Below are 8,996 nucleotides of genomic sequence, written 5' to 3' on the forward strand. Positions count from 1 at the left end.
AATTCGTGGGAATGGGTAAAACTCGTGGGGTAAAGAGACTCCTGGATCTCATCTTCCTGGTTCTCCCAGATACTGATTACAGGAATGTGCACAGTGCCGATTATCCACAGTCACTCCCCTCCAAGTTGTTCAGCTTTTTATTTGATTTTCACACTGGATTTCAATGTGAAGAAAGCAGAGCTGTGATAAGCTTTATATTGTTCAGCAGATGTAGTGCAAGAAGATACATGACAGGACGATGATAACAGTGCTCTTTGGATGTGGTGAGCACCAGGGAAGGATTGGCACCATTACTGTGTCGCTCAATTAGTCTCGTGACAAATCTCGTGCTGGAAATGACAAGAAAACCCGTTGAATTTGGTCCGTGTTTTGGTTTCAAAAGAGCCGAATACAAGGTAAGAAAGTACATCTCGCTCGAGTGGGTTATAAAATGGCAGAATGACCCGTGCTGTTGCTATAAAGTTATAGAAAGTTACGGCACAGAAAGAGGCCATTCGTCCGGGCGTGCTGCTTTCAAAGAGCAGTAGCGATTGTTTGATCCATCAGGAGTGATATTTGTGCCGATGCAAACAGTAGGCAGCAATATTCGTACTTGTCCCACCCATATTTTGCCTCACACCAACATGTCTATACTCAGTGCTTTGCAACTTTTCCTCTTCCTTCATTCCCTCACTCCACTTGAACCAAGTGTGATGTTTTCCAGCTCTGAGGCGAAACTTAAACTCTCACTTCTCTGATTCTGGTGGAGCTTTTAAACGTTTCCAATCAATGAAAAATCAACATTCATTCCAACAAATTCAATAACTCGACATTCTCTGACCGGGAATCGAACCCGCGCCGCGGCCGTGAAAGCGCCGAATCCTGACCACCAGACCACCAGGGAAGCTACGCCAGCAGTTTTTGATTTCGCTTATCTGCGCTGCTTTTGCCTATTGTTTTTCGGTTCAGATCTCCTTCACCACACAACTGCCTGTTTAGGTTCAAGATAAACGACTTCTTCAGCCAATGAAAACAACGGTTTCTATGATCTGGTACATGAAATTGACAGTGAGGTGAAATAGCCCCACAAGCTGCTCATGTACAACATTCAATTTCCAAACCCTCCAGCCTATTCGCTGTTGATCCAATGGAAGCGCCGATTCCCAGTCACTGGACATCAGGGAAACTACCAACAAGGCTTGACATTTGGATTATGGAGGCAATTTATGACATTTTCTTTTTCATTCCCGATCTCTTTCACCAGAAACAACTTTCTCCGACCAATTAGTCTGTTTGGGTTGAACACAAGTGACTTCTTCACCAATGAGATGAACCATTGCTGATGGCTGGAACATGAAATCGATAGTTTCCTCCTTTAAGACAGTTCTTAAAGCCTCCCCCTTTGACCGAGCTTTTAGACATCTGACCGGATATGTGTCTCGGTGTCACACTTTGATATATAATGCTCCTGGGGAACGTCCTATGACGTTTCATTAGGTTAAAGGCGCTTTATAAATCTAAGCTGTTGTTGTCGGATATATATGGAAAGGTTCAGACTTTTATCTTTTTACTTTTAAAATCTTGCTGCTTGAAATAAAAAAAAAACACCAACCAATCACTGCGGCTCCTGTGAAACTTACAAGACTGAAAGCATCACTGAAAGCAACTGACACACATCTAATTCAAAACACTTTCATGTCGCATCTCATTCTGCTTCTGTCCCTGTCTCGCCTCCAGCTCCCTCTACCCGTCCAGCCCCCAGGTCAATTAGCTGCTTCATGCAGAGACAGTCAGTTCATGGGAATGGGTATAACTCGTGGGTAAAGAGACAACTGGATCTCATCTTCCTGGTTCTCCCAGATACTGATTATAGGAATGTGCCCAGTGCCCCTTATCCACAGTCACTCCCCTCCCAGTTGTTCAGCTTTGAAATTGATTTTCACACTGGCTTTCAATGTGAAGAAAGCAGAGCTGTGATAGGCTTATATTGTTCAGCAGATATACTGCAGGAAGGTACATGACAGGCTGATGATAACAGTGCACCTTGGACGCGGTGAGCTCCAGTGAAGGATTGGCACCATTAATGTGTCGCTCAATTAGTCTCGTGACAAATCTCGTGCTGGAAATGGCAAGAAAACTCGCTGAATTTGCTCCGTGTTTTGGTTTCAAAAGAGCCGAATACAAGGTAAGAAAGTACATCTCACTCGAGTGCATTATACAATGGCAGAATGACCCGTGCTGTTGGGAAACATAAAATTATAGAAAGTTACAGCACAGAAAGAGGCCAATCGGCCGGGCGTTCTGGTTTCAAAGAGCAGTTGTGATTGGTTGATCCATCAGAAGTGACATTTGTGCCGGTGCAAACAGTAGGCAGCAAAATTCGTTCTTCTCCCACGCATATTTTGCCTCACACCAACATTTCTATCGTCAGTGCTTTGCAACCAGCCCTTCTCCTCTCCTCTTGCTTCATTCCACTTGAACCAAGTGTGATGTTTTCTAGCTCTTAAGGTGCCCTTGAACCCTCACTCCTCTGATTCTGGTGGGGTTTAAAACGTTTCCAGTCAACGAGTGATCGACGCTCGTTCTAAAAAAACTCAATAACTCGACATTCCCTGACCGGGAATCGAACCCGGGCCGCGGCGGTGAGAGCGCCGAATCCTGACCACTAGACCACCAGGGACGTTAGGCCAACTTATTTCGGTTTGGCTGATCTACGTTGCTTTTGCCTATTGTTTTTCAGTTCAGATCTCTTTCACCATAAAACTGCCTGTTAAGGTTCAAGATAAACGACTTCTTCAGCCAATGAAAACAACGGTTTCTGTGATCTGGAACATGAAACCGACAGTGAGGTAAATAGTCCCACAAGCTGCTCATGTGAATCTTTCAATTTCCAATGCCCTCCAGCCTATTCGCTGTTGGTCCAATGGAAGCGCCGATTCCCAGTCACTGGACATCAGGGAAACGACCAATAAGGCTTGACATTTGGATTATGGAGGCAACTTTTGACATTTTTTTTTCATTCCGGACCTCTTCCAGAGACAACTTTCTCCGACCAAATGGTCTGTTTAGGTTGAACACAAGCGACTTCTTCACCAATGAGAAGAACCATTGCTGTTAGCTGGAAAATGAAATCGATACTTTCCTCCTTTACGACAATTCTTAAAGCCTCCCCCTTTGACCGAGCTTTTAGTCATCTGACCGAATATGTGGCTCGGTGTCATACTTTGTTGTATAATGCTCCTGGGTAACGCCTTGTGACGTTTCATTAGGTTAAAAGCGCTTTATAAATTTAAGTTGTTGTTGTAGGATATATATAGAAAGGGCCAGTCTCCTGTTTTATCTTTCATGCTGATACTTTTTGTCTGTGACATTTTAACATGAATTCGCACAACTAATGTGAATCAAGTTTGCGACGTTAAAAACGTTTTAACCCCCTGAGGGAACTGAACCACATTGAGAATCACAGAGGAACAGACACAGAGAGAAAAATATCGAGATTAACAGAGGCGTAAAGAGAGACACACGCCCAGAAAGCAAGGGTGTCACCAACTTGGCTCAGTGTTTGTTCCATTTCTGAAAGCAAATTTCCTGAATGTTGACAAATGAATGAAAATCAGAAAATACGGACGTATTTGGATGGGTTTCCTTGTAATTAACTGATAGTTAATTTGGTTAAAATCAAAAATGGTGAAAACTTTAGTCAGCAGGATTGCAACCGTCGTGTTCATATTTACAACAAACGGAAATTATTGAACTTTCACTCACTTGAATAAACAAGCTTGGATAATGCTCTTGCCAGCTTTCAAACCGCAGCTCCATCATATGTGAAGCGAATATGACCTCACTCGCCTCTATAAACCCTGCGCTGTAAAGATCCCAATGGAGCTGTCTGGAATGTTAAGCGGTGACGTCATGCAGCAGCACTTTGGGTCTTTGTTTTGAAGAAATGGAATTCGGCTGTTCTCATTAGGAATGCTGGAGACAGACTGATCAACAATGTCATCATCAAATGGCACAGCTCAGTAAGAGGACCTTCCACCATGCTGTCTATGTCAGTTTTGGACAAAGAGCTTTATAATTAATGACAATTTCCTTCTCTTTCTCCTTAGCCCTGTTTTTTTCGCTTTCAAGCCATTGAACAATTCCCATTTGGAAACTCGGTGTTAAGAAGACCAATATTAAAAGCTTCAGCTGGTTCCACACCCGAGCAAATATGTCAGACTTGCTCCAGACACTGACGTTTGCAGTGCCTTACTTTGGTCAGAAGTTCAAGGCAATATAATTTGCAGGTAAACCTGGATCTTGTTTTTTTATTCATTCACGTGATGTGGGCTTCGCTGTCTGGGCCAGCATTTATTGTCCATCCCTAGTTACCCTTGGGAAGGTGGTCTGCCTTCTTGAAACGCTGCAGTCCATGTTGTGTAGGTACTTCCACTGTGCTGTTAGGAAGGGAGGTCCAGGATTTTGACCCAGTGACAGTGAAGGAATGGCGATATATTTTCAAGTCAGGATGGTGAGTGAATTGAAGGTGATGGTGTTCCTATCTATCTGCTGCCCTTGTCCTTCCAACTGGTAATGGTCGTGGGTTTGGACGCTACTGTCTAAGCAGCCTTGGTGAATTCCTGCAGTGCATCTTGTAGATGGTACACATTGCTGCTTCTGTGCATCGGTGGTGAAGGGAGTGAATGTGGATGTGGTGCCAGTCAAGTGGACTGCTTTGCTCTCGATGGTGTCCAGCTTCTTCAGTGTTGCGGGGGCTGCACTCATCCAAGCAAGTGAGGAGTATTCTATCACACTCCTAACTTGTGCCTTGTAGATGGTAGACAGGATTTTGGGAGTCAGGAGGTGAGTTACACATTGCACGATTCCTAACCTCTGACCTGCTCTTGTAGCCACCATATTTAGATGGCTAGTCCAGTTCAGTTCCTGGTCAATGGGAACCCCCAGGATGTTGATAGTGAGGGATTCAGTGATGGTGATGCCATTGAACATCAAGGGGCGATGGTTGGATTCTCTCGTGTTGGAGATGGTCATTGCCTGACACTTGTGGGGTGCGAATGTTACTTGCCACTTGGCAATATCCAGGCTTGGGCTGACCAGATCTTGATGCATTTGGACATGGAGTGCTTCAGTATCTGAGGAGTCGGGTATGGTGCTGAACATTGTGAAATCATCAGCTAACATCGCCACTTCTGACCTTATGATGGATGGAAGTTCATTGCTGGAGATGGTCGGGCCGAGGACGCTACCCTATGGAACTCCTGCAGTGATGTCCTGGAGCTAAGATGACTGACCTCCAACAACCACAACCATCTTCCTTTGTGCTAGGTATGACTCCAACAAGCGGAGAGACTCCCCCTGATTCCCATTAACTCCAGTTGTGCTCGGGCACCTTGATGCCACACTCGGTCAAATGCTGATCTCAACTCATCTCGGGAGTTCAGTTCTTTTGTTTATATTTGAACCAAGGCTGTAACGAGATCAGGAGCTGAGTGGCCCTGGCGGAACCCAAGCTGGGCATCGGTGAGCAGGTTATTGCTAAGTCTGTGCCGCTTGATGGTACTGTTGATGACTCCTTCCATTACTTTACTGATGATGGAGAGTAGACTGATGAGGCAGTAATTGGTTGGGTTGGATCATTCTCACTCTTTCATTCCCAGTTTGGTTGGGAGAACGAGGAGAGAGAGTGTAAATTGCAGGGTTCCGGGGAAAAGATCAGGTAATGGCAGTGACAGGACGGGCAGAAAGACCTCTTTCTCCGCTGTAACCATTGCATGATTTCATACAAATAATAGTAGTAGGGGACCAGCTTCTGTAGTCGTGGCCGAGTGGTTAAGGCGATGGATTAGAAATCCATTGGCTTTGCCCATCGCAGGTTCGAATCCTGCCGACTACGTTTCTCATTATTTTGGATTTTATCGGCGCACAGACAGAGCTAATTATCGTTTGAATCGAGGGAAAGCGATCCAAACGCACCCGTGTTCTCTTGTTTCCGTTCATTTGTGAGCCTTCTGCAAATCTCCAGTTGGAAATGGAAAACAAAACGGAGCCAATTTGGTAACATGATTTTACTGTGGCATTTGTCTCTCCTTAGGCCTCTGTCACTCTCGGTGTATACCTGTCTGTGTTCCTCTGTGTGGGTCAATGTGGTTTAGTTCCCTGAGGAGGTGAACACATTTTTACGAGCAGAAACTGTATTCACATTAGTGGTGCAAGTTCACATTACAATGTTACAGTGAAAAATATCAGGATGAAAGAGACAAGAGTAGTTTGTCTCTTTCTATGTATGGACTACAACAACAACTTATATTTATAAAGCTCATTTTTCCTAATGAAACGTCACAAGGCGTTCCCCAGGAGCATTTTATCACAAAGTGTGACACTGAGCCACATAATCGGTCAGATGACTAAAAGCTCGGTCAAAGGGGGAGGCTTTAAGAACTGTCTTAAAGGAGGAAAGTATCGATTTCATGTTCCAGCGAACAGCAATGGCTCTTCTCATTGGCTGAAGAGGACACTTGTGTTCATCCGACACGGACAATTTGGTCAAAGTTTGTAAAAGTAAACTCCACTACAGTTTGGCGGCCTATAAACAACGCCCACCAATGTTTGCTGCCTCTTGCTGTTTCTTAGCTCCACCCAAACTGATTCTACATCTTGATCCTTCAATCTGAGATCCTCTCTCACTAATGTACCAATCTCGTTCCTTATTTACAGCGCGACTCAGCCTCCTTTCCCTTTTTGCCCATTCTTCCTAAATGACGAATATCTTTGAATATTCAGATCAACCAATCACACTGCTCTTTGAAAGCAGCACACAGGGCCGAATGGCCTCTTTCTTTGCTGTAACATTCTGTCATTTGTTGTTTCCTAACACCACGGTTAAGATTAACTTTCTTATCTTCCATGTGATGCTTTGAATTCAAGACAATAGGCCAATTTAGCGAGTTTTCTTATGATTTCTAGCACGGAATTTGGAACCGGGCTCGATGAACGACAATTAAATGGTCTCAATCGTAAGATGCAGCTCACCGAGTCCAAACAGGCACCGTGAGCATCAGCCTGTTATGTACATTCTTGCTGTGCATCTTCTGAGCTATAAGCTGATCACAGCTCCACTTTCTGCACATTGAAAGACAGTGTGAAAATAAGCACAAGTTCAAATCTTAACAACGTGCATATTTGTGATTTTCTGTGTCTGTCAATGTGGTTCAGTTTCCCATTTTTACCACCCAAACATTACCCATGTTAGTTCTCTGACTTCATATCAGCAACAACAAAGAAGCAGTTAACAGGACATTTCTCTCATTATTTTGAGTGGAGACTGTTCAGCAACTAAACTTCTGGATGTTACACAGCGGAGGTTGATTGAAGATTTCAGATGATTTTATTAAGTAACTGAGAATGCTCGACGGTCCGAATGGCCAATTCCTGAACATTATTTTTTATATTCTAATTCAGTGTCAATGTTGGTGAAGACAATCTTTGTGTCTAATCTGAATGTGGTAGTGAGGCTGAGTGGGCTTAGCCGCTGGTTCAGGTTTCGATCTCTCTGGTGATTTGGGCTTTACTCCCACCGCTGTCAAACTTTCTGGTGCTTTGTTATTTGAGACGCTTCCAAAAGATTCTCCGTGCGGTGAAGGGGCAGCTGAGCTGTGCCGTGTTGTATTTCAGTTGGAAGAATGAGGAGAGACAGTGTAAATCCCAGGGTGACTGGGAAAAGGTGGGGTAATGGCACGGACTGGAAGACCTTCTTTCACTGGAACTCCCTGTATTCATTCTATTATTTTAAACAAACAACATGCAGCCTTTACACCGTTGTTCTGGCCGAGTGGTTAAGGCGTTTTTCCACGTGGTTCGAATCCTGCCAACTCCACTTCTTCTCATTCCTGTTTGACACAAACTGTCTGCAGAATAAATTATCGGTCAAATGAAGAAGAAAACCACCCAAACACCCCCGTGTTTCTGACTTCAGTTCATCTGCAAATATTCACTACATTTGCAGTCTGAAATGGAACAATAATTGTCCAAGTTGGTGACATTCTTGCTTTCTGGGTGTTTGTCTCTCCTTCGGCCTCTGTCACTCTCGTTCTTTGTGTCGGTGTGTGTTCCTCTGTGTGTGTCAATGCGGTTCAGTTCCCCGAGGGGATGGACACATATTCACCCACACAAACTTGACTAAAATTGGTTGTGCAACTTCATATTAAAATGTCAAAGAGAAAAAATATCAGGATGAACGATGCAAGTGGAGTTTGCAATGTTTGGAAAGAGGTGCAGCAAAGAAGTGGAAGATGTGAATGATGTTATTGATGATTGAGAGGAATGCATTACAACTTTGTGGATTTTGTAGGTCGATTACCTTCCACAGTTTGAAATTCAGAACAAGCTGAGGCTCCAGGAGGAAACAACATTGATCTCCCTGAATTTTCACATAGGAAATAACGCGTGTGCATGCCCCGCTAGGTTGTGACAGAGACAGGGCGGGCAGAACGTCCTCTTTGTCTGCTGTCACCATTCTATGACTTCATATAAATAATACAGGCTTACTGCCAACATTTGTAGTCGTTGCCGAGTGGTTAAGGTGATGGTCTTGAAATCCATTGGGGTTATCCCGCGCAGGTTCAAATCCTGCCAACTACATTTTCCATTATTTCTGATTTTTACCATTGTAAATGGGATCGACATTTTCACAACACCTGCAGTAGCAAAGAATGACCAGTGGGTGGCAGTGGAACCGTGATTGCTCACATCACATGAAGCAGACGCGGTCTCAATTATTACTGCAATTGGCACTGTCTCTGTTCATATTAACTTAGACGCCGTTTCTGTTTCTATTCCACTAGGACATGTAGCTGATCATATTAGAGAAGGTCATCTCTCAGTTGTTTCTGTAATTGGTTCAATCTCAGTTGTTAATGTACTGGACTATGGCCATAATACAGTTGGCACTTTCTCAGTCGTGACTGCACTGAAGCAGGTCTCGACCAAAGATACAATAAGCCATGCCCCAGTTGGCA

The 8,996-nt window shown here is 44.0% G+C and overlaps 3 non-coding genes across 3 annotated transcripts; 2 read left to right on the top strand and 1 right to left on the bottom strand.

The window, feature by feature from the left end:
* Positions 1-2,587: 2,587 nt before the first annotated feature.
* trnae-cuc (transfer RNA glutamic acid (anticodon CUC)) lies at positions 2,588-2,659 on the bottom strand. Its single transcript has one exon. It is a non-coding gene; the product is annotated as a tRNA-Glu (tRNA).
* Positions 2,660-5,793: 3,134 nt separating this feature from the next.
* Positions 5,794-5,875, top strand: trnas-aga (transfer RNA serine (anticodon AGA)). Its single transcript has one exon. It is a non-coding gene; the product is annotated as a tRNA-Ser (tRNA).
* Positions 5,876-8,537: 2,662 nt separating this feature from the next.
* Positions 8,538-8,619, top strand: trnas-uga (transfer RNA serine (anticodon UGA)). The gene has a single exon. It is a non-coding gene; the product is annotated as a tRNA-Ser (tRNA).
* Positions 8,620-8,996: the final 377 nt, after the last annotated feature.

The sequence above is a fragment of the Cetorhinus maximus genome, chromosome 23, assembly GCF_964194155.1.
Source record: "Cetorhinus maximus chromosome 23, sCetMax3.hap1.1, whole genome shotgun sequence".
Lineage (NCBI taxonomy): Eukaryota > Metazoa > Chordata > Chondrichthyes > Lamniformes > Cetorhinidae > Cetorhinus > Cetorhinus maximus.